The sequence below is a fragment of the Hemiscyllium ocellatum genome, chromosome 19 (genome assembly GCF_020745735.1).
Source record: "Hemiscyllium ocellatum isolate sHemOce1 chromosome 19, sHemOce1.pat.X.cur, whole genome shotgun sequence".
Lineage (NCBI taxonomy): Eukaryota > Metazoa > Chordata > Chondrichthyes > Orectolobiformes > Hemiscylliidae > Hemiscyllium > Hemiscyllium ocellatum.
Window position 1 is genome coordinate 17,675,954 of NC_083419.1, and position 23,244 is coordinate 17,699,197.

The window sequence follows — 23,244 nt, forward strand, 5'->3', positions numbered from 1 at the left end:
AGCTTTTGGTCAAGGGGGACTTCCAGGATATTGATGAAGGAACTGGGAACACAGAGAGGATGCTGCATCATTTTCTTGTTAGAGATAGTCAAGTCCTGAATCACACTGCTGTTGGCTGTCTAGCCAAGTCTGATTGCTATTCAAGTCTTGCTTTTATGCATGAGTCACTGAAAGCTAGTAAGCAGGTACAGCAAGTAAGCGAGAGAGCTACTGGAATGCTATCCTTTATTATGACAGCAACTGAACATAAAAAGAAAGTAGGTTATGTCTCAGTTCTACATGGCAATGGTGAGTCTATATCGTTAACATGGCATGCAGTTTTGGTCTCCTTATGTAAGGAAGGATGGAAATGCTTTGGAGATGGCTCCGAGGTGGGTTACTCGTTTGATACCTGGAGTGAGCAGGAGAGTAATGAGGAAATGTTGGACAGACTGGGCCTGTTTCCACTGGAGTTTCGAAGAGTGAGGGGTGAATTGATTGAACTGTATAAGAATCTGATTTGGAGATGCCGGTGTTGGACTGGGGTGTACAAAGTTAAAAATCACACAACACCAGATTATAGTCCAACAGGTTTAATTGGAAGCAAAAGCTTGCGGAGTGCCATCTGGCGGTGGACACGATCACCTGATGAAGGAGTAGCGCTCTGAAAGCTAGTGCTTCCAATTAAACCTGTTGGACTACAACCTGGTGTTGTGTGATTTTTAACTTTATAAGAATCTGAACTATTTTTGAACTATGGCTTTTTTTCCCTCTCAGAAGTGTGACTTTGCAACTTTCTGCCCCAGAATGACGTGGGATCATTACATATTTTTAAGACGGAGGTGGTTAGATTCTTATTAGGGAAGGAAACACAAGCACATCAGCCATGGTGGCATTGAACGGCAGAGCAGATTGGAGGGGACAAATGGCACACTTCAGTTCCTATTACAGACGTTTGAGTATTTAAACATTGGGGGATGCCCCATTGGCATAAGAATCTGCTCACTGTCATAAAACAGGCATTCAAGCTGGAGGGAAGGTTGTTGACAGAGCAACTCATGATGGTTGAGCCTCAGAGACTACCCTGAGGAACTCCTGCAGCGATATCCTGGAGCTGAAGTGACTGCCCTCCAACAACCACGACCATTTTCCCATTTGCTATGGAGGTGTTTCACTCTGGTGCGGGATTTTTTTTTAAAAATGAAGCTCTGTTGCCAGACATTTTCTTGCTCCCACAGCCAGGTTAATGCCTGAGGAACACTTAACATGCCTTCCCCAAAAGGTGAGGTGAATAAGGGCACTCCCACCCCAAGCTGTGGCAGGGAAGACACTGCCTGTAATTTGCTGTTCTGTTCCAGCACGCAGATCAGATTTCAATTTATTTTCATTTTTATAGAACTGCCCAGCCCTTCAATGCTCCACAAAAACCATAAATCTCATTATGAAACAAAGGGCTCTCAGAATCTTTGGCACACCGCATTGGAAGTTTTTCTTCCCTCAGGGGCCTAGATTTGGAACCGGGCGGGGGAAGGAAATTAAAAGGTGTGTCTCTACAGCAGCTGTCCCAGTCAGACAGAGGTGATTTATTTTGGGGTTTTTTTTTCCAAAATCTCATCAGGCTGCCTCAGGGCCCAGCGTTAACCACAACAATTGTCGTCACCTGACCAGAAAAAAAAAGGCATTGACATATTCTCTTCCAAACTTGTGCAATCCCGTGCTTCAGAGAAGCTGGGGAGACACTGGGGAGGAACAGCAGCTTTGTCAAACACATCACATGGGGAGACCCTGGCAACCACTGATCCCTGATGTCTCGGTGGAGGGAGTCGGCCGACATCCCAAAAATGAACAGCAGCTCTACGAGGGAATGAAGAAAGCTCGGTGGCACAGTGGTTAGCACTGCTGCCTCACAGCGCCTGAGACCCGAGTTCAATTCCCGACTCAGGCGACAGACTGTGTGGAGTTTGCACGTTCTCCCTGTCTCTGCGTGGGTTTGCTCAGGTTTCCTCCCACAGTCCAAAGATGTGCGGGCCAGGTGAATTGGCCATGCTAAATTGCCCGTAGTGTTAGGTAAGGGGTAAATGTAGGGGTATGGGTGGGTCGCGCTTCGGTGGGTTGGTGTGGACTTGTTGGGCCGAAGGGCCTGTTTCCACACTGTAAGTCTAATCTAAATTAGCTCTGATTTCTCTCCATAGATGCTGCCAGACCTGCTGAGATTTTCCCAGCCCTCGCTGTTTGCGAGGGACACTGCTGATAACTGGAGTGAGTGGCCTGAAGCATTGTCCTCCTGTGCCATTGTGAAAATGGTCAATCGCAGCCGAGGAGATTGGATTAGATTAGATTACCTACAGTACGGAAACAGGCCATTTGGCCCAACAAGTCCAAACCAACCCACCCAGACCCATTCCCCTACCGTATGTTTACCCCTGACTAGTACACCTAACACTACGGGCAATTTAGCCTGATCAAACCACCCTAACCTACACATCTTTGGATTGTGGGAGGAAACCAGAACCCCCTGAGGAAACCCACGCAGACACAGGGAGAACGTGCAAACTCCACACAGACAGTCACCCAAATTGGGAATCAAACCCGGGTCCCTGGCGCTGTGAGGTAGCAGTGCCCTACATTAGAGAGGCCAAGTGTGAAGGTCAAACATTGGTTACAGATACAAGTTCTGGGAGGGCACAGGGCTGCTGTTGAGGAATGGGACAGCTGTTACGGGGGCAATAAGGTGTTGCCTTGATTATGAGGGCTGGAGAAGGTTTGCTGTACAGTCAGAGAGTTGTGGACATTCTTCCACTGCAATATCCCCCACCCACCATGTACTGACAGAGATGGGTGTAATGCTTGTCGCTTGGGTCCTAAGCATTGAAGAAATCAACTCCTGATGCACTGAACATGAATTTGTACCAATTAGCCAGTCTCAACAGGCCCACAAGGCCACACTGTCTCCGCACAAAGAAGGTCCAGCAAACACGATGTACACCGAGTATACGTCTAAACCCTAGACAAATAAGAACATAACAAGGTGGCTGCAGCATCTTCATCATCATTTCACAAATGTTCAGGGCCTCATCTTCAACTGTCTCTGATAGCACTTTGCCCTCTGTCTCAGTTTTGTTAACTTGCAGAGAGGGACAAGTGTCCGTCGGTCAGTACACTCCATGCAGCTCCATGGCACATGAAGGAGAAAGTGAGGACTGCAGATGCTGGAGATCAGAGTTGACAGTGTGGTGCAGGAAAAGGACAGCAGGTCAGGCAGCATCCGAGCAGCAGGAGAATCGGGCATAAGCCCTTCATCAGGAATGAGGGCACACTCCTGATGAAGAGCTATGCCCAAAAGGTTGATTCTCCTGCTCTTCGGATGCCGCTTGACCTGCTGTGCTTTTCCAACACCACATTCTCGACACAGCCGTTAATGAGGGCCCACACTAAAGACAGAACATTCCTCTCTGTAGTCCATGCACTTGCCTTGAAGATAAGGCATCAGGTATACTTAATTCGAATGTGGAATCAATCCTTATTTAAATGTTTAAGCCATGATTCAATCATCCTGAGGGAAGCTGACAATAGATAGTCATTTGCTATGGCACAACTTGCTGAAAAAAAAATGTTGTTGAAGCTTTCGATCCTTCACTCATCAGGTCAAAGTTGCAAGAAGTAAAATACCAATGAAAAGCGGGACAACTTTTTCATTCTGCATAAATGTGTTAATCAGTTGGTAGGTGGACTATGATTGGCAGAGACATTGCCATGGAGAATGCACCATTTGATGGTGTCTCATAGAATCCCTACAGAGTGAAAGCAGGCCATTTGACCCATCAAGTCTGCGCAGACCCTCTGAAGAGCATCTCACCCTGATCCAACCCCCTACCCATAAACCTGCATTTCCCATGGCCAATCCACCTAACCTACACATACCTGGACACAATCGCAAAATGTAGCATGGCCAATCCACCCAACTTGCACATCTTTGGCCTGTGGGAGGCAACTGGAGCACCCGGAGGAAACCCACGCAGACGGGGGGAGAATGTGCAAACACTGCACAGTAGCCGAGTGTGGGTCCCTGACGCTGTAAGGCAGCTGTGAAAAACACTGAGTCATCATGCTGCCCCATAACTGGCAACTAACTGCCAAGCTTTGTTTAAATTTAAACAAGACAGTTTGACCAGAGTCCAATTCTTTGAAAATGTGGTACCCAAAATTAGATGCAGTGCTTCAATTGGAATTGAATTGGTGTCTTATAAAAATGCCCCTGCAATCTGTGACCTTGGAAATAAAGCCACGAATGCGGCATCTTTTCTCGATTGCTCTCTCAGCTTGTTCTGTTACCTTCAGTTACTGATGCACACATCCATCTAGGTCTCGCCACTCTCTTTAGAACTGTACACTCTACCTTATCTCTCAATATTCTTCCTACCAAAATGAATCCTGTCTCACTTAGAGTCATAGACATGTACAGCACGGAAACAGACCCTTCGGTCCAACTTGTTCCTGCCGACTAGGTTTCCTAACCTAATCTAGTCCCATCTGCCAGCACTTGGCCCATATCCTTTTAAACCCTTCCTATTCATGTACCCATCCACATGCTGTAATTGTACCAGCTTCCCCGACTTCCTCTAGCAGCTCATTCCATAAACACACCACCCTCTGCATGAAAGAGTTGCCCCTTAGGTCCCTTTTATATCTTTCCCCTCTCACCCTAAACCTATGCCCTCTAGTTTTGGACTCCTCCACCCTAGGGAAAAGACTTTGCCTATTTACCCTATCCATGTCCCTCATGATTTTATAAACCTTTATACGGTCACCCCTCAGCCTCCAACGCTACAGGAAAACAGCCCCAGCCTATTCAGCCTCTCCCTATATCTCAAATTCTCCAACCCTAGCAACATCCTTGTAAATCCTTTTTGAACCCTTCCAAGTTTCACAACATCCTTCCAATAGGAGGGAGAGCAGAATTGCACTTGGCTGCGTTGAACCTGCAGAACGTCACTGTCCATCTTCCTTTATTCTGAAGCGCAACGGTTCAGTCTGGTTTTATTGTCCCTCAGGCAAGCTCATATCCAAACAATCACTGCCATCAGCATTAACTTTGTGAACAGCGTTTGACTGAACGTTAGGAATGGTTAAATCTGTGGTCAGCGATCAGTCTGGGCTTTGGCAGTGGATGAGGGAGCCAGCACAGTGCAAGCAGATGACTCAAAAAATGAAGAGACAAACATCCTTTGAAGCAACAGGAAGGGGAACACCAGAGACAGGACTTTCCCCATTTTCTTTTCCCCACATGAATAAAATGAGAAACAGCCGGGAAGGAAGTGGCAGCAGAAGGTAGTGATTAGCCCTCAAATGCTGCAAAGAAATGGCCAGAGATAGTTTGAGAATAGGAGAAAATGCGGGAGTCAGGAACAGACACATTGGAACTGTATCTGTAGATTTGCCCGATCATTCAGAGAGACCAAGTTGCTTTTCCAGGCACATCGCCATCTGGACTTACGAATAGTGACGGCAAGAGGTTCCGATTTCTATCCATCGGATGTGTGATCTGGAGTCTCTGCAGCTGTTGCCATCTGATGGGTTTTGGAAGGATTCAAAAGTTGAGGGTTTTGTATTCAAAGTAATCTAAAGTAAATAAATAGGGGCGGCACAGTGGCTCAGTGGTTAGCACTGTTGCCTCACAGGGCTAGGGACCCAGGTTCGATCCCAGCCTCGAGCGACTGTTTGTGTGGAGTTTGCATATTCTCCCCATGTCTGTGTGGGTGTGCTCCAGTTTCCTCCCACAATCCAAAGATGTGCAGGTCAGGTGAATTGGTCTTGCTAAATTGCTCGTAGTTTGTTAGGTGCATTAGTCAGGGCTAAATATAGGGAATGGGTCGGGGTGGGTTGCTCTTCGGAGCATTGGTGTGGACTTGTTGGGCTGGTTTCCACACTGTAAGGAATCTAATACAAGATTACCCAACCCATTAGCCTGTGTTGTGCATGCTACTTTGAGCCCTGGAGTGTATCTCTAGAGCTTCACATTGAGAGGCAGAAATGTGAATTCATCGCACCACAAGGTATGGTTTCCTATATTGCTGGACTTTTCATAAGAAGAACCTCACAGATCAGTCTAAAAACAGAAAATGATGGAAAAACTCAACAGGTCAGGCAACAGGAGAGGGAAGCAGAGTTAATTTTACAGGTTAGTGACACTTCTTCAGTACTTGGAAAAAGTTAAAGATGTGACCAGTTTCAAGCAAGCCCAGGAACATCGGGGGGAGGGGGGGGGGGGGGGGGGAGATGCGCAGAGAAAACACACAAAAAGGAGGGAGATAAATGATCTATTGGGTGGAACTCACAGGAGATCAGGTGACACAATGACAGAAAGCAAAACAAGATGTTAATAGGAGAATTAAAGAAGGAAAACATGGATTGGGAGCAGGTTAATGTGAAAATCAAGAGAAAAGTTGCAACTCAAATAATGGGGAGTGGTTAAAGTCTGAAATTGTTAAATTCAGCGTTGAGTTCAGATGGCTGAAAAGTGACAATGTGAAAGGTGGGCTGCTGTTCCTTTACCTTGGATCTAGATATGAGGCTGAAATTAGAGAGTGGAAATGGGACAAGGCATTAATAACACAAGCTCCTGGAAGCTCGGTGGGGGGGGGGGGGGGCTAAAATCTAAACCCAAGCACATTTGATTTCCCCAAGGCCAAGGGGGACTGCATTTTGAGCAGTTAACAGATTACATTAAACTGAGACAAGTGCACGTAATCACTGCTTCACCACAAACAGGGTTATCACACAGCAACCACACACTGCTCCATTGCCGAAAACACACACAACCGAAGACACAAGTACCACAATGCCCCTCCCATTCCTTTTATCGCATGGAATCACTCCACGTTAACACAAATTGCAAATGCTTCCCCTTTACCTCTTTATTTCTCACTGTCCAAGGCCCCAGACACTCCTAGCAACTGAAACAGCCATTTATTTGTACTTCACTGTAATTAGTATCAGGCCTTTACTGGTCACGATGTAGTCAGCTACAATGGGGAGACCACCAAATGAAGACTGAGATTGGAGAAGACCTCTGCTCAATCCACACCCACAGTCGCAGACTTCCAGAGGCTTGTTGTTAAGTTCTCCACCATGCCTTCACTCTGACCTTGCCATCTTCAAACTCTTGCATTGCTCCAGAGATGCTCCAGGAGCAATCCATCATCTTTCAATATGAAAGATTACTGCCGTCTGGCAACTTCAGACCTTAACCTCTACAGCTAAAGTTGTTTATTTTTTGGGCGACTGATGACCCAAAATTGTTAAGTTTCTCCATTTTGCACCTTCTTGAGATCAATGCCCATCTTCTGCAATCCCTTTAGCCCCAAGGACTATATCTAACTCCTTCATAAGATCCTCAAGCCTGCTCCACTACTCGATCAGATCACAGCTGATCTGTTTGTAACCTCAACACTTTTACTCCTCACAACCTTCAACACCTTTGTTAGTCAAGACCCCAAACAGCTACAAAAGTAGAAATTGCTCTCAGCAGGTCTGGCAGCATTTGAGGAGAGAAATCTAAGTTAACCTCTGGTAACCTCTCCTCAAAACTGAGGATGTATAGATCTACATAATATTAAATATTCAAGGACCCTGCCTCCACTGCTCTCTGGGGAAGAGAGTTCCACAGATACTCAACATTCAGAAAACATTTCTCTTCACCTCTGCCTTCAATGGAAGAGTCTTATTTTTCCATTGCATCTCCACATTCCCATCTCTCCCACCAGTGGAAATATCCTTTCAATGTCCAATTTGTCAATTACTCTCAGGATCTTGTATGTTACACTTATCAAAATAATGGGAGGTATATAAACGGATATTTAATATCTCATGATGGGATAGGAGATATAAACACTTCCTTTCTGTGCAATACAAACAGAAATTCATCTAAGTTCTTTCTGTAGAAAGAAAGCATATGATTTAACTAAAAATCTGGAAAGAACACCCCACGCAGCCATGCTAAATATTTACACTCTCACCTGTTATGGTGTACTGATATCCATTACCTCTTCCACACAGCTACTGCTAACATTAAGTTAGAATCATACAGTACAGCGCAGCATGTCTATACCGTCAAAAATATACTAGTTCCCACACTAATCCCAGTTTCCTGCAAAAGATTCGAAGTTGAAGTTCTTCTTTGACTCTCATCAATGTACTGGAGAATGGGGTGTTTATGCAAAGGCAGTTATTAAACAGAACATAGAACAGTACAGGCCCTTCGGCCCTTGATGTTGTGACAACCTTTTATATAATTGTAAGATCAAACTAACTGACATACTCTTCATTGTACTATCATCCATGTGCCTCTCCAAGAGTTACTTAAATGTCCCCAATGTATCTGACTCTACTGCCACCACTGGCATTGCATTCCACGCACCCACCACTCTTGAGTAAAGAACCTACCTCTGAGATCTCCCCAAAACTTCCTCAAATCATCTTAAAATTATGTCCCCTCATGATAGCCATTTCCACCCTGGGAAAAAGCCTCTGACTATTCACTCTATCTATGCCTCCCATCATTTTGTACACCTCTATCAAGTCACCTCTCATCCTTTTTCACTCTAAAGTGAAAAGCCTTAGTTCCCTCAACCTTTCTTCATAAGACCTGCCCTCCAGTCCAGGCAGCATCCTGGTAAACCTCATCTGCACTCTCTCTACAGCTACCAATGCTAATATGACAATCCGAAAAATAAAGCCGATCTTCGATCGCAAAAACATGACTTAATTTTTGACGGAGTTTGGTTTGAGCCAAATGTAACAGATGCACAACAGTGGGAGAACTGAAACCTCCCGAGGATGCAAAAAATTGATTGTCACAGCAGTTTATGTCCCGGACATTAAAACCAAAATCCAATCATGTAAATTCTTACCAGGTCAAAGTCGATTTTGAAACATGCACACAGACTTGTTACGACCAGCTCGGTTTCTGAAATAAATGAAGGACTGCTCAGTAAATTTGATTTAAACATTTTAATATTAATAGAACATCAGAGGTTCGCAATTAAAGTACTAAAATAGATGGCATACTTGTGTAGGCTCCTTTCATCTAAAATTGAAGCTTTGCAAACTTTTATGTCAGCACTTAGTCTCTCCTTTAATTTTCTATTCCCAGACTCTGCAATAGAATGTCAAATGGCCTCAGATATCGTGCGCCATGTGTTTTTATCAATTCTTGTACAGTGATCCGCAGGAGCAGGGGTTACACTTCAGAAACATTCGACACACTGCGCGCTTGAAACACCGAGAAAACAGGTTTGAAGAGTGGAGGGCAAATGGATGCATAGCTGGGAAGAGCAGAAATTGCCCAGTGTTCAGTGATGCAAACCATCAATCTGTATGTCTAGTGTTATAAAAGCCAGCAGGTACAGTACCTGTCACTGACAAAAAGTGTGGTGCTGGAAACACACAGCCTGTCAGGCAGCATCCCAGGAGCAGGAGAGTCGATGGCTCGAGGTTCAGAAATGCCTGATGAAGAGCTTGTGCTCGAAGCATCAACTCTCTTGCTCCTCGGATGCTGCCTGGGCTTTTCCAACACCATATGTTTTGACTCTGATCTCCAGCATCTGCAGTCCTCACTTCCTCCACAGAACCCATCACTGTCCAGACAGTACAAAAATAAGCCAGCAGGTTGCAAATTCACCAAAAGCCCTCCATCAAACCCCACACAGTAACAAGGGACTCAGAGACAGTGGGTTGCTGTGTCACCGCAGTCTTGCCAGACCATAGGGGCTGCTCTCTCATTAGACAGAAGCAATTGATGGTGATTTAACCTGAGGGCCACCAGACCTCAGGTAGGGGAACAGGTTGAGTAGGAGAGTCCTTCATGGTAACCTCAAACTGGTGAGGGGAACTGAACCCACACTGCTCTGCAAACCAACCATCCAGCCAACTGAGCTAAACTGAACCTGCAACAGTGGGTATCTTTTCTTAAAAAACTGAAATTAAATGCAACTTTGTTCCCAGTGATGTATGTATTTACTCTATCCCCAGCAAGGCCCACCTGATTCCGCAGCCACACTGGCACCACCCCCCACCTTTTCCTCCACTACATCGATGACTGTATCGGTGCTACCTCGTGCTCCCATGAGGAGGGTGAACAATTCATCTACTTTACTAACACCTTCCACCCCGACCTCAAATTTACCTGGACCGTCTCAGACTCCTCCCTCCCCTTCCTAGACCTCTCCATTTCTATCTCGGGCGACCAACTTAACACGGACATTTACTAAAAACCGACCAACTCCCACAGCTACCTAGATTACACCTCCTCCCACCCTGCCCCCTGTAAAATCACCATCCCATAGTCCCAATTCCTTCACCTCCGCCGCATCTGCTCCCAGGAGGACCAATTCCAATACTGAACAACCCAAATGGCCTCCTTCTTCAAAGACCGCAATTTCCCCTCCAGACGTGATTGACGATGCTCTCCACCGCATCTCCTCCACTTCCCGCTCCTCCGCCCTTGAAGCCCATCCCTCCAATCACCACCAGGACAGAATCTCACTGGTCCTCACCTACCACCCCACCAACCTCCAGATACATCGTATCATCCTTTGTCATTTCCGCCATCTCCAAACAGACCCTACCACCAGGGATATATTTCCCTCCCCTCCCCTATCAGCGTTCCAGAAAGAGCACTCCCTCTGCGATTCCCTCGTCAGGTCCACACCCCCCACCAACCCAACCTCCATTCACTGGCACCTTCCCCTGCAACCACAAGAAATGCAAAACTTGCGCCCACACCTCCCCCCTCACTTCCCCCCAAGGCTCCAAGGGATCCTTCCATGTCCATCAGAAATTCACCTGCACCTCCACACACATCATTTACTGCATCCGCTGCACTCGATGTGGCCTCCTCTATATTGGGGAGACAGGCCGCCTAGTTGCGGAACGTTTCAGGGAACACCTCTGGACACCTGCACCAACCAACCCAACTGCCCCGTGGCTGAACACTTTAACTCCCCCTCCCACTCCACCAAGGTCATGCAGGTCCTTGGCCTCCTCCATTGCCAGACCATGGCAACACGATGCCTGGAGGAAGAGCACCTCATCTTCCGCCTAGGAGCCCTCTAAACACAAGGGATGAATGCAGATTTCTCCAGCTTCCTCATTTTCCCTCCCCCCACCTTATCTCAGTCCCAACCCTCGGACTCAGCACCGCCTTCCTAACCTGCAATCTTCTTCCAGACCTCTGCGCCCCCCCCACCCCCACTCCGGCCTATCACCCTCACCTTAACCTCCTTCCACCTATCACATTCCCAATGCCCCTCCCCCAAGTCCCTCCTCCCTACCTTTTATCTTGGCCTGCTTGGCACACCCTCCTCATTCCTGATGAAGGGCTTATGCCCGAAACATCGATTCTCCTGCTCCTTGGATGCTGCCTGACCTGCTGCGCTTTTCCAGCAACACATTTTTCAGCTCCACCTGATTAAAGCCATGATGTGGAGCTGCCGGCATTGGACTGGGGTGAACAAAGTCAGAAGTTACTCAACACCAGGCTATAGTTCACTTGACAAAGGGGCAGCGCTCCGAAAGCTTGTGATTTCAAATAAACCTGTTGGACTATAACCTGGTGTCATGTGCCTTTGACCTTGTCCACCTAATGGAAGGTCAATAACTGATCTGTGGTAAGTCGTGCTCTGTTGAATGTCATCTCCTAGTCCTCTTATGGCCAGCACATTGACCAAGCTGTGTCCTGCTTCCTCCCACAGATGCATTGCTGAGCCCACCCTCCAGTGGGTGCAGAAAGGAGTTGTGTAAATCACAACGGAGGATCATAACAGGTTAGTCTGTGATAAATCTGCAACCATGAACTGCAGTATTGAAACAGCACAACACACAACATTTACACCCATCCTTTTAAAATATATTGAAGTATTCGCTGTGTATTTGCTACAGCTGATTTGTGGGCAGCTTTGCAGTACACAGAGACCTAGGGGTTCAGGAACATAATTCGTTGAAAGTTGTGTCGCAGGTAGACAGGGTGGTTAAGGTGGTTTTGGAATGCTTGCTTTTATAGCTCAGACCACTCAGTATAGCAGTTGGGACGTCATGTTAAGGTTATCAGGATGTTGGTGAGGCATCTTCTGTAGTATTATGTGTAACTCTGTTTGCCCTGTTACAGGAAGGATATTATGTTCACAGAAATGTCAACAATAAACTGAAATGACTCTACACAGTCACTTAGGGGAGAAGCTGGTGTAAAGGTAATGTGAGTGGTCTAGCAGTCCCAGAGGCTGTGGGTTCAAGTCCCACTACTGCTGGATTTTTAAATTCTGTCATCGAAACACTGGAAATTTAACACTAGCCTTAGTGATGGTGACCATGACAACGTGACTCACTAACGATTTCAGCAGCCAAGGTGGATATGTAGTATCCACTCAGCTCAGAGGGAAAATTGTTCAGTAATATCGCTGGGGAAATCTGCCGTCCTTACCTAGTCTGGTCAATATGTGACTGCAGACTGACACGACTGCAGACTGACACGACTTCAGTGTAAGGGTAAATCAGAAGAAGCCTTGCCACGAGCACCACATCCTACATGAAAGGGTTAGACAAAAACAAATTCCGGAGAGTTCTATTGGCAGCTGCTTCCGCTGACTCGGCTTTGTAAAATTGAAAATTGCTACGTTGTTCAGATTTTTCTTTTTCTTCACCAGCATTAGACAACCACAATATCAATTAATGTTCACAAACACCCACAGCCTTGCTCAATTTCAGTCGCTCTGATCCCTGGATCCATACTGTTCCAACACATTACGAATCTGACAAGCAGAATGTGCCAGCAATCATGTCCCATCACTCCACCAGTCCCATCAATCATATCCATGTGTTGGTTCAATCACTAACGTGGCCATTCAATTCCCTTTGCCTTATACTCTCCAGAATAAAAGAGACTTTCACCAGATATGGTGGGCAACATGGTGGCACAGTGGTTAGCATTGCTGCCTCACAGCGCCTGAAACCTGGGTTCAATTCCTGACTCAGGCGACTGACTGTGTGGAATTTGCACGTTCTCCCCGTGTCTGCGTGGGTTTGTTCTGGGTGCTCCGGTTTCCTCCCACGGTCCAAAGATGTCAGGTGAATTGGCCATGCTAAATTGCCCATAGTGTTAGGTAAGGGGTAAATGTAGGGGCATGGGTGGGTTGCGCTTTGGCAGGTCAGTGTGGACTTGTTGGGCCCAAGGGCCTGTTTCCACACTGTAAGTAATCTCATCTAACATCTCTAAGGAACACAAAGTAATTCATTGGTTATAACACAAAACTTATTCTTAAAACAGTGTCTTGGGAATTCATAAGATTAAGTCCAGAATACGCCAACCTTAGACAGAAGCCTTCATAGGCCTTTCAAAGCTAGGCATTTCAGTGACTAAAGATCATAAACACCAGCTCCTAAAAGCCTTTAACTTAGCATCCCGACAGTGCAAATGGAGGCCATTCAGCCCATCAAGTCTACACTAACCTTCCAAAGAGCATCCCAACCCTCACTAATATAACAAACCCACTTAGCCTGTACATCTCTGGACAATTTAGCATGGCTTATTCACCTAATCTATACGTCTGTGGGAGGAAATCAGAGCACCAGGACACACCCACATAGACATGAGGAGAACATACAAAGTCAGACACCTGAGGCTGGAATTGAACCTGGCTCCCTGGTGCTGCGAGGTACCAGCATTAACCACTGTGCCACTTAAGTTCGCTTGAGGTCCCTTAACAACAGGTTTGAAGTGTTGACACCAATTCCCCAGAAACTGTATGGTAAAAATCCTTTTCAATTCAGAAAGTGCCCAAACAGTTCCTGTTTTTCACAAAGTCCTTGAAAAGGAATATGCATTCCCAACACCTACAAATCCAGCAAAGTGCGTCTGAACCATGCTGAGATGGTCACTATTTGCAAAATAACTGAGCAACTAAGATGGAGAAAGCAACAAGATCACAAAATTGTTACAACCTTATCATTAAAGTTAAATGATGGAGCATCAATCACTATTTTCAGAGAGTTCCAAACTCTTACCCCGCCTTTGTCTGAAGGCATGTTTCCTAATGTCACTCCTGAAAGATCTAACTCTAACTTTCAGTATCTGCTCCTAATCCTACATCACCATCCCCTAGCAACTCCTGAAATCATTTCTCTCTATTTACCTTGTCTATTGCCATGAGGAAAACCCACACTTCTAAATTCCAGGGAAAACAACCCAATTTGTTCAATGTCCCACTCATACTTAACTCTTGGAATCCAATGTCATTCCAACAAACCTATACTTCACCCTTAAGGGCAATATTTCCTTTCTAAGATTTAAATCCAGACAAAAGGGAAATGGGATAACAGCATTCTCATTTATCCTTAATTCTGGAAACAATCACTGGAAAAATTTTATCAAAAAGCCTCAGAATCTTAACTTACGTGCAAATCTGGGAACTATGAAACTAATTGTTCAACCACCACGGTCGAAGCTCCCAGTTGCAATATTTGCCAGGTCCAACCATATGTTTTTCACAAGCTATTCAGAGACTGACCTGTATATCTGTTTATTTTAACTCTCACCTGTTTATAATCACCTCCTATTTCTAGTCTGTGTATGCATATGGTGTTAATATTTCTTCCTGTATGTAGTGAGCTCACTCACCCCCTTTGTTAATTCAAGAAAGGCTTGTTAATTAATTTCCTTTTAAAACATAAATTCATTCGGATCTGGGAGAAAAGTATCCACAAAGGAAGGAATACTTTTCAAACTAAGCTAGTTGCTGCAATCTGAGGATTTGTGAATAAAGAGGAAGAGACATTTCAGTCCTCCTAGCCCCAAGAAGTGAACGGTTTGGGTATCCGGTCTGGAACCTCAATGAATTGGAGAGCCTAGAGTCTGATCAGAACGCTGTCAATATCTCTTTGTAATTTTATACTTTCATCGACACTTGGCTGCCAATCCTTGCGTAATTGTCAGATTTAGATGTTGGCTTTCTATCCCATTGTTTAAACCATTTCTGAATAAAGGGATCAATTAGAATTATTGTCACACATACATAAAAACACAGTGAAATGTTTTGTCATGTGCAAAATACCACACCTAGACACCATCTTACACTGATTGTAATGGCAGATTTTACTGCAATAGCATTAATCTTTCTCTCTTCTTGTTACTCTCTGCTACTCCTCTGTTCGCTGCTGGTCATTGGTGGGGTCTCTGTAACGGACTACATCTGCTATTGCCACCTCCCCCCTCCCCCACTCCCACAAACGTAGCATTCACTGGGACAATCCATCTCTGCTGCAGCCGCAGCTGCCTCCCATTACTGGGAGGAGCCACTTGTGTTGCCATCCTACTAACTAATACGCTTTCCCACCATCCCTACCCCATTCACATTGTACTCAACAGTCGATCATAATGTGGTTACGTTGACCATCATGATGGAAGGACACAGTGATACAACGACAGTAAACGTTCTACGCTGGGGGGAAGGCAAACCTTACAAAGCTGATCTGGCAAAAGTAGACTGTAGACTACTTGAAAGGAAAGTCACTGGCAAATCTGTGTGAGTCAAAGGGAAAATTCTATGGGCATGTTCTAGACAAGTACCCACAAACAGAAAGGATGGCACTGCCAGATCTCGGGATCCCTGGCTATCTGGAATCACATGGGAAAGGAAAAACTTAAAGATTAGTGCTTGACAAGCTCAAAAATCATAACACTTTGGGAGGATTAGAGGAATACAGATTAAATGGAAGCGAAATGAGAGGAAATTGGACCAATAAAGAGAGGATATGAAAAGAGTGTTGGCTGTAAATTTAGGGAAACTCCAAGTAATTATTATTGCAACATTTAGAGCAAAAGGGATAATGAAGGAAAAGGTTGGGCCTATCACAGATGTATGAGGTAACTTGTGTGTCGATGCAGAAGAGGTGGATGGGTTCCAAATGAGCATTTTGTCTCTGCTTCACCAAGGAGAGAGACAATGTACACTGTGAGAGGAGGAATGTGAAATTTTAACCAAAGTAAATATAATAAGAAGGGACTGACCTCCTTGAAGGTGGATAAATTACCAGGGCTGAATAATCTTACTTTATATTGTATCCTCTCATCATTGAGGTAATTCCATTCATAGTCAAGGCAGTGATTGTAATGAAGTCAGCCAGTTGGACCTCATAGAACATGAGTCAAAACGTGTGATGCTGGAAAAGCACAGCCAGCCAGGCAGCATCCGAGGGGCAGGAGAGGCAATGTTTCGAGCATAAGATTTTCATCAGGAATGTCATCGATGTTTCGAGCATAAGCACTTCGTCAGGAACTCATAGAATATGAGTTCCCTGATTGGGGCTGTTAACCTGGTCCAATCAGGGAGCCCTGGCTGACAGATATACATAAATAGGAGTCTCAGATATTCAAACACTCAGAGCTGGCTGTGAGGAAGCTGGACCATAGCCAAGGAATTGCCAGGTGTAAATAAAGAGTGACTTGGGGACAGTATAGCAACCTCTGTAGAGTTTCTTCAGTGGCAATAAGAGTGGGACCAAGGATGTAACAATGCAGAAGCGCCTACGAGCTGAATCCCAACTGGACTTAAAGCCAGTTGTCCTGCCTGTTTGATCATTAGAAAATGTAGCAAATAGAGCATAAGAATTGCAGGATTTTCTGATGGAAGTGGACACCCTCATCAGTCTGACTGAGCTTGGGGAACAACACTTGAGTGAAGACAATTGCAGAGCCTCACTCAGGACATATCCGGAGCAGAGGAGCTCTAGGTCAGCCCACAGCAAAACCTCAAAACAGAACCAAACCTCGGCTAAAAGGTTAAAATTTTCCTCAGAATCAGGGCCGGCAAGTCATTATTGTTGCTGCTGGTATGCAAACTCAAGATAGCAAAAGAGTCCTACTGGACCTGAACTGAGTGAGAGATCTCAAAACGCTGGTATCTAGGAAATGCACACCTTGGGAAGTCCACCTACATCTGGTTTTGTTTCGCAATATCCAAATCGGATACAAAATAAACATCTGGTTCAACAGTTAAACCTTTGACGGAGGTTGATATTGCTGCGACCATTTCAGTGATTGCATAACCAGCCTTTAACAGAATTCACTCTCGACTCCAACCCTTAAGTTTGCGTAAGGTCCTGGCTAGAACCTATACTGGGAAACCTTTCCAGAGTAAGAGTACAATTGAGGAGAAGCAGCTGGCTCAGTTACCACAAACTGTAGTAAAAGGCTCAGGCCCAAGTTTGATGGGGGAAAGTTGGTTGAGTTAGATTCACCTTGATTGGCTTAATATTTTTCTATTAGAAAATAGCTCCCTGAGTGAGGTCCTAATTAAATACCGCATGTTTTTCAAGAAGGTCTATGGACTATCAAAGGAGCCAAGGCTTCCTTGCATGCTGACCAGGAAGCAGTTCCGTGATTCTGCAAGGCCCGGCCTCTGCCATTTGTCTTAAAGGCAAAAATATGGACAGAAGTCAGAAGGCTGGAAAGCGAAGGAATCATCAAAACAATCCAATTGTGGAATGGGCAGCATCAGTCGTGCTGATTGCGAAGCGTGAGGGTGGGTTTGTCTTTGTGAGGATTTTAAACAAATAGCAAACTATTTCTTACAGCTGGATAAATACATCATCCCTCACATAGAGGACCTATACGCAAAACTGGTGAGGGAGGTGGCTGTTCTTCACAAAGCTGAACATGAGTCATGTGTACTTGCAATTGCCATTAGATGAGGATTCTCAGAGGTATGCTACAGTTAATACCCATAATGGCTTGTACCAATATACAAGGTTGCAATTTGGGCTGTCATCAGCCTGTGCCATTTTTCAGCAGACAATGGGGTCATTTTGCAAGGTCTACCCTGGTTCACCATTTATCTAGATGACGTGCTAATAACAGGGAAGACCAATAAGGAGCAATTAGAGAACTTGGACATATTCCTTAGACATTTCTCCCAGGTGGAAGTGCACCTTGGAAGTGGAATATGTGTATTCCAGTCACCCCAATTGACCTACCTGGGCTACAGAGGTGAACAGGACTGGGGTACTCCCGTTGGAAGATAACGTGAGGGGGATCAAAGGTGTCCTGGCTCCAGGTCTGCACCAAAGCTGAGGTCTTTTCTTGGGCCACTGAATTATTACAGAAAGTTCATTATTACAGAAAGTACCTCCATCCTGGCACCCTTACATCAACTCCTGAAAAAAGGGTCAGCCTTGGAAACGGTCACATAGCCTAACCCATAGCTTTCAGGGACCTTTTTAGGGAAGTGGAGAAACAGCGATCATCCTCGAAGGTGTTGGCTACACCAGCAAGATCCGGTATTGACATGTGATGCCACCCCGTACGGCATTGAACTACTATTAGCTCATAGGTAGCTCAGTGGACAGGAATGCCCAATAGCATATGCAATCAGGACTTTAGCTAATGTTGAGCGTTAATACACCCAGATAGAGAAGGAAGATTGGTGATCATATTTGGAGTTAGAAAGTTTCACCAGCACCTTTGCGGATGTAAATTTGTAATAATAACGGACCACAAACCCCCTGCTCGGTCTCCTTAAGGAGGACAAGACAGTTCTGCCCATAGCTTCAGACTGAATTCAGCAGTGGGCTCTAACACTAAGTGTATGTGAGTACACGTTGGAACACCATCTGAGAGGTAAAGTAGCAAATGGGGATGCATTGAGCTGCCTCTCACTACAATGGTTTTAAATTTTTGGGGCACACTTCCAATTACAGCTGACAATTCCAGACTTTGAATGCAGAAAGATCCGGTCCTGGCAAACAGAAACAGCGGGTGGTTATGGGGGAAACCAAAGGGCCGTGACAACCAGAACTGGAACCTTTTTGGACCTGGAGAGACCCAGGTCATAGCAGAGGACGGAATATTATTACGGGGAACACGAGTGATTGTCCCGAGTAAAGTTACCACGAAATACTGACTGAACTCTACCAGAATTATCCAGGTTTTCAAAATGAAGATGTTGGCGTGAAGTTATATGCTGAAAATGTGTTGCTGGTTAAAGCGCAGCAGGTCAGGCAGCATCCAAGGAACAGGAAATTCGACGTTTCGGGCAAAAGCCCTTCATCAGGAATGAGGAGAGGGTGCCAGGCAGGCTAAGATAAAAGGTAGGGAGGAGGGACTTGGGGGAGGGGCGATGGAGATGTGATAGGTGGAAGGAGGTCAAGGTGAGGGTCATAGGCCGGAGTGGGGTGGGGGCGGAGAGGTCAGGAAGGAGATTGCAGGTTAGGAGGGCGGTGCTGAGTTCGAGAGAATCGACTGAGACAAGGTGGGGGGAGGGGAATTGAGGAAACTGGAGAAATCTGAGTTCATCCCTTGTGGTTGGAGGGTTCCCAGGCGGAAGATGAGGCGCTTTTCCTCCAACCGTCGTGTTGTTATGTTCTGGTGATGGAGGAGTCCAAGGACCTGCATGTCCTTGGTGAAGTGGGAGGGAGAGTTAAAGTGTTGAGCCACGGGGTGGTTGGGTTGGTTGGTCCGGGCGTCCCAGAGGTGTTCCCTGAAGCGTTCCGCAAGTAGGCGGCCTGGCCTCCCCAATATAGAGGAGGCCACATCGGGTGCAGCGGATGCAATAGATGATGTGTGTGGAGGTGCAGGTGAATTTGTGGCGGATATGGAAGGATCCCTTGGGGCCTTGGAGAGAGGTAAGGGAGGAGGTGTGGGCGCAAGTTTTGTTGTGAAGTTATGTGGCCAGGATTGGATGCAGGCATAGCTGTGTTGGTGGGGCAGTGCCCAGAGTGCCAACAAGGACAAAAATAACCACCTGCCACTCCCCCACATTCATGGGAATGGCCGGGTAAACCCTGGACTCAGTTACACTTTGGCTATGAGGTCCTTTCATGGGTTCAATGTTTCTGGTCATTGTGGATGCCCACTCAATTGTGGCTGGATGTGCAGAGAGTTCATTTGTCAACCATGAGACGATCGTAGAAAGACTGTACACATGTTTTGCAATACACAGACCCCTGGAAGTGATGGGCACAGATAACGGGCCATGTTTACGAGCATTCCCTCAAGCCAAATGGGATTCAATATGTAAGGACAGCTCTATTCCACCCAACATCCAATGGTCTGGCAGCAAGAGCAGTCAAACTTTGAAGGCAGGCTCAAAGGAACAGCCTACACTTCACTCAATACCAAACTGTCCCGGTTCCTATTTGATTTTAGGATTACTCCTCATACAAGTACAGGGGTAGCTCCAGCAGAGTTGCTACTGGGGAGAAGACTCTGCACCAGGTTAAATCTGATCTTCCCAGACCTGGGGTCGGGGGGGTACATCAGGAACACCAATGTTGGATGCCAGACTCCGTCAAGCAAGAGAAACAGTTTACTTCAGAGGATGATGTTTGGTGCTGGAACCCTGGGAATGGCCCTGCATGGTAAGTGGCGTGGTCAACACGAGGTCAGGATCAGTGACTTATAAAAGCCGGGCAGGTGTGACGATCCTGAACATGAACCATATAAAGGCAGCAAACTCACAAACGGTGCAGGAGCAAAACGTGCCTTATTCCTCAGAACAGCCGAAAGGCTGTTGGAACTCATTGATTCTGCCTCTCCATCAAGTGTTGAACAGACTCTCTGAATCTGAGATGGACCCGGCAGATCTCGCCACATCAATGCCTTTGCCGCTGGAAGAAGAGAAAGAATTTCTCTCGAGACACGCCGGGTGCAAGGGGCAAGCTCGTGCCTGTTACGCACTGTCCCCTGTAACTGATGCAGAGCCAGAGAAAACTGACCCAGTGTTAAAATGCCCCAAAGGGTGCTATGAGCAAAGGGATCGGCCTCTATCTTCAGACTCAGAGGAGGAGGAATGTGTTGATTGTAACGAGGTCAGCCAAGTGGACCTCGTAGAATATAAATTCCCTGATTAGACCAGGTTAACATTCCCTATCAGGGAGCCCTGGCTGACAGATATAAACAGGAGTGTCAGAAGTTCTGTTCACTCTGAGAGATGACTCGGAGGAAACTGGATCAGTGTCAAGGAGTCTCCATGTGTAAGTTAAGGGTGATTTGGTGACAGGATACCAGCTCTGTAGAGTTATTACAATCACAAAAGTTATTGATCCTCTAGTAACATTTGCCCTGCCTTTCCTGTAGTCTGGGATAACCTGGGATATTTAGTTCCCAGCCCTGACCACTTTGTCACCATGTCACTGTAATGGTTATTCATATTGTACCTTACAAGGTTGAATTCGATCCAGTAATTCATTCAATTTATTCTCTAGCCTCCATATGTTTGTCTAAAGAACACGAAAACTGCCCTCCTGCTGTGAATGCTTTAACAACACAGTTCTTATTTCCCTCTCCTGGTTTAATGACATCACATAGTTTTGTGTTCTCGTTTGATAAGGATGCAGCATCAACTCACAAAATTTACGAATGTGATTCATTTATAGAAAACCTGTTTTGGAGATAATCAGACTAGTGCAGCTTCCTGCAAATTTCCTCAACTTTCTAAAAGGGACAAAACTAAGATACAAGACAGACTTCAAAACTCAGTGAAGCGTATGAACTAAATGAATTATCTGAAGCAAATTCTAGAGGAGCTGGAAACCCTGCTGTATGGGGCAAGGAGTAGAGTTCAACGTAACTTCACTGAGGCTGTGCTCAGAATAAAGGCAACATCAGCATTGTCCTACTGGGTGATTAGGCTGCTTTCACATTATAGAGAGGGGAACAAAACTGACGATGGTTTAACCAGAGGGTCACCAGACCTCAGGAGAAGAAAGAGAGCTGTTCACAGTAACCACTGCCAATACAGGAATTGAATCCATGCCATTGGTGCTATGTAACATTGCAAACCAGCTGGTCTATCCAACTGAGCTAAATGACCCCTGTAAAATCTCACCAAGACACAACTTTGTCCTAATCTGGAAGTTAACTCAGAAAAGTCAACTTCTGGAGAGGTCAAACTGAACTCAGAATGTTAACTCTGTTTCTCTCTCTGCAGATGCTGCCAGACCCGCTGAATTTCTCCAGCATTCTGTGTTTGTTCCCTAAAGATCTTACATTTTTCAATGAGATCACCTCTCAGTCTTTTAAACTTAAAAGGTATAGGCTGAACCAGTTCAACTTTTCTTCATAAGTTAAGCTATTCATCCTATATATAAGGTGGGTGAACCTTCTCTGAGCTGTTTGTTGATCTTGTTTGAAAAAGATGCAAAATTATACAGCGTGCTCCAGGTGTGGTCTCACCCCTGTACAGCTGCAGTACAACATCCCTATTTTTATATTCCATTCCCTTGCAACAAATGGCAACATTCCAGTTACCTTCTGAATAGCTTACTTTACCGACTTACTAACCTTATGTGATTATAAGCAGGGCACCTAGATCGCCCAACCTCAATTCTGCAATCTCCATTTAATTTATACACTCTCTTCCTATTACTCCTACCAAGATGGGCTAATTGTACATTTTTCCACATTACACTCCCTTCTGCCCACTCATTTAACCTGTCTCTATCCCATTACAGACCTTTCCTTCTCCTCTTGGTTTCCCATCTACAATAAAACCACAGAACTGCAGATGCTGAAAATCTGAAACAAATAAAGAAATTGCTTGAGAAACTCAGCAGGTCTGGCAGCATCACAGAAGATAGAAAGCAGAGTTAACATTTCATGTCCAGTGACCCTTCCTCAGAACTCCTCCTTCACTGGACCCAAAATGCTGTCCATGTTTTCTCTCCACAGATGCCGCCAGACCTGCTGAGTTTCTCCACCTAATAGTTTCCTATCCATCCTGGACTCATTGGAACCCTTGGATAACACGCATTTGAAAGTACAAGGGAGTCCACAGTTCAAAACCCTTGAGACATTAATCCATGAATAACATAGCAGCAAAAACCTGATCTCTGTTCACCTATGGCAAAGAATATAATTCAGTCTGACAGAAGGTTGAATTTTGTTTTAGAGAGAAGTAACTTCAGCTGAAACATACCATTCCTCCAGCCACTGATTTGCTGTGAAGTCCAGTTCTATTTAACAGTGCCTGGGGAATGAAAATGCTAATATTGTTGCAGGAAATCAAACTTTGCGAGTTTGAAAGAGAGATCAGCAAAATAAAATGTCACTTAAAGACCCAAACCAGCCTCCCTAATCGTGCAGTTTCCATCGATGCCAAACCCTAGTATCTCCTCCTGCAGTATAAACTGGGCTGTTTGGCTGTGAAGGTTTGCCTCATGCTAACCAGTGGAATATGTATTTGTTGTCAGGAAATGCTAGGAGTCATCAGCAGATAACCA

The 23,244-nt window shown here is 45.5% G+C and overlaps 1 protein-coding gene across 1 annotated transcript in view; it reads right to left on the minus strand.

Annotated features, from left to right (window-relative positions):
- The window catches only part of LOC132824885 (tetraspanin-9-like), a 193,191-nt gene that overhangs the window by 149,525 nt on the left and 20,422 nt on the right, over window positions 1-23,244 (minus strand). Inside the window, exon 3 of the mRNA XM_060839717.1 lies at window positions 8,889-8,944. The gene's annotated coding sequence lies outside the window, so the exon portion shown is untranslated. The remainder of the gene's footprint in view (window positions 1-8,888; window positions 8,945-23,244) is intronic.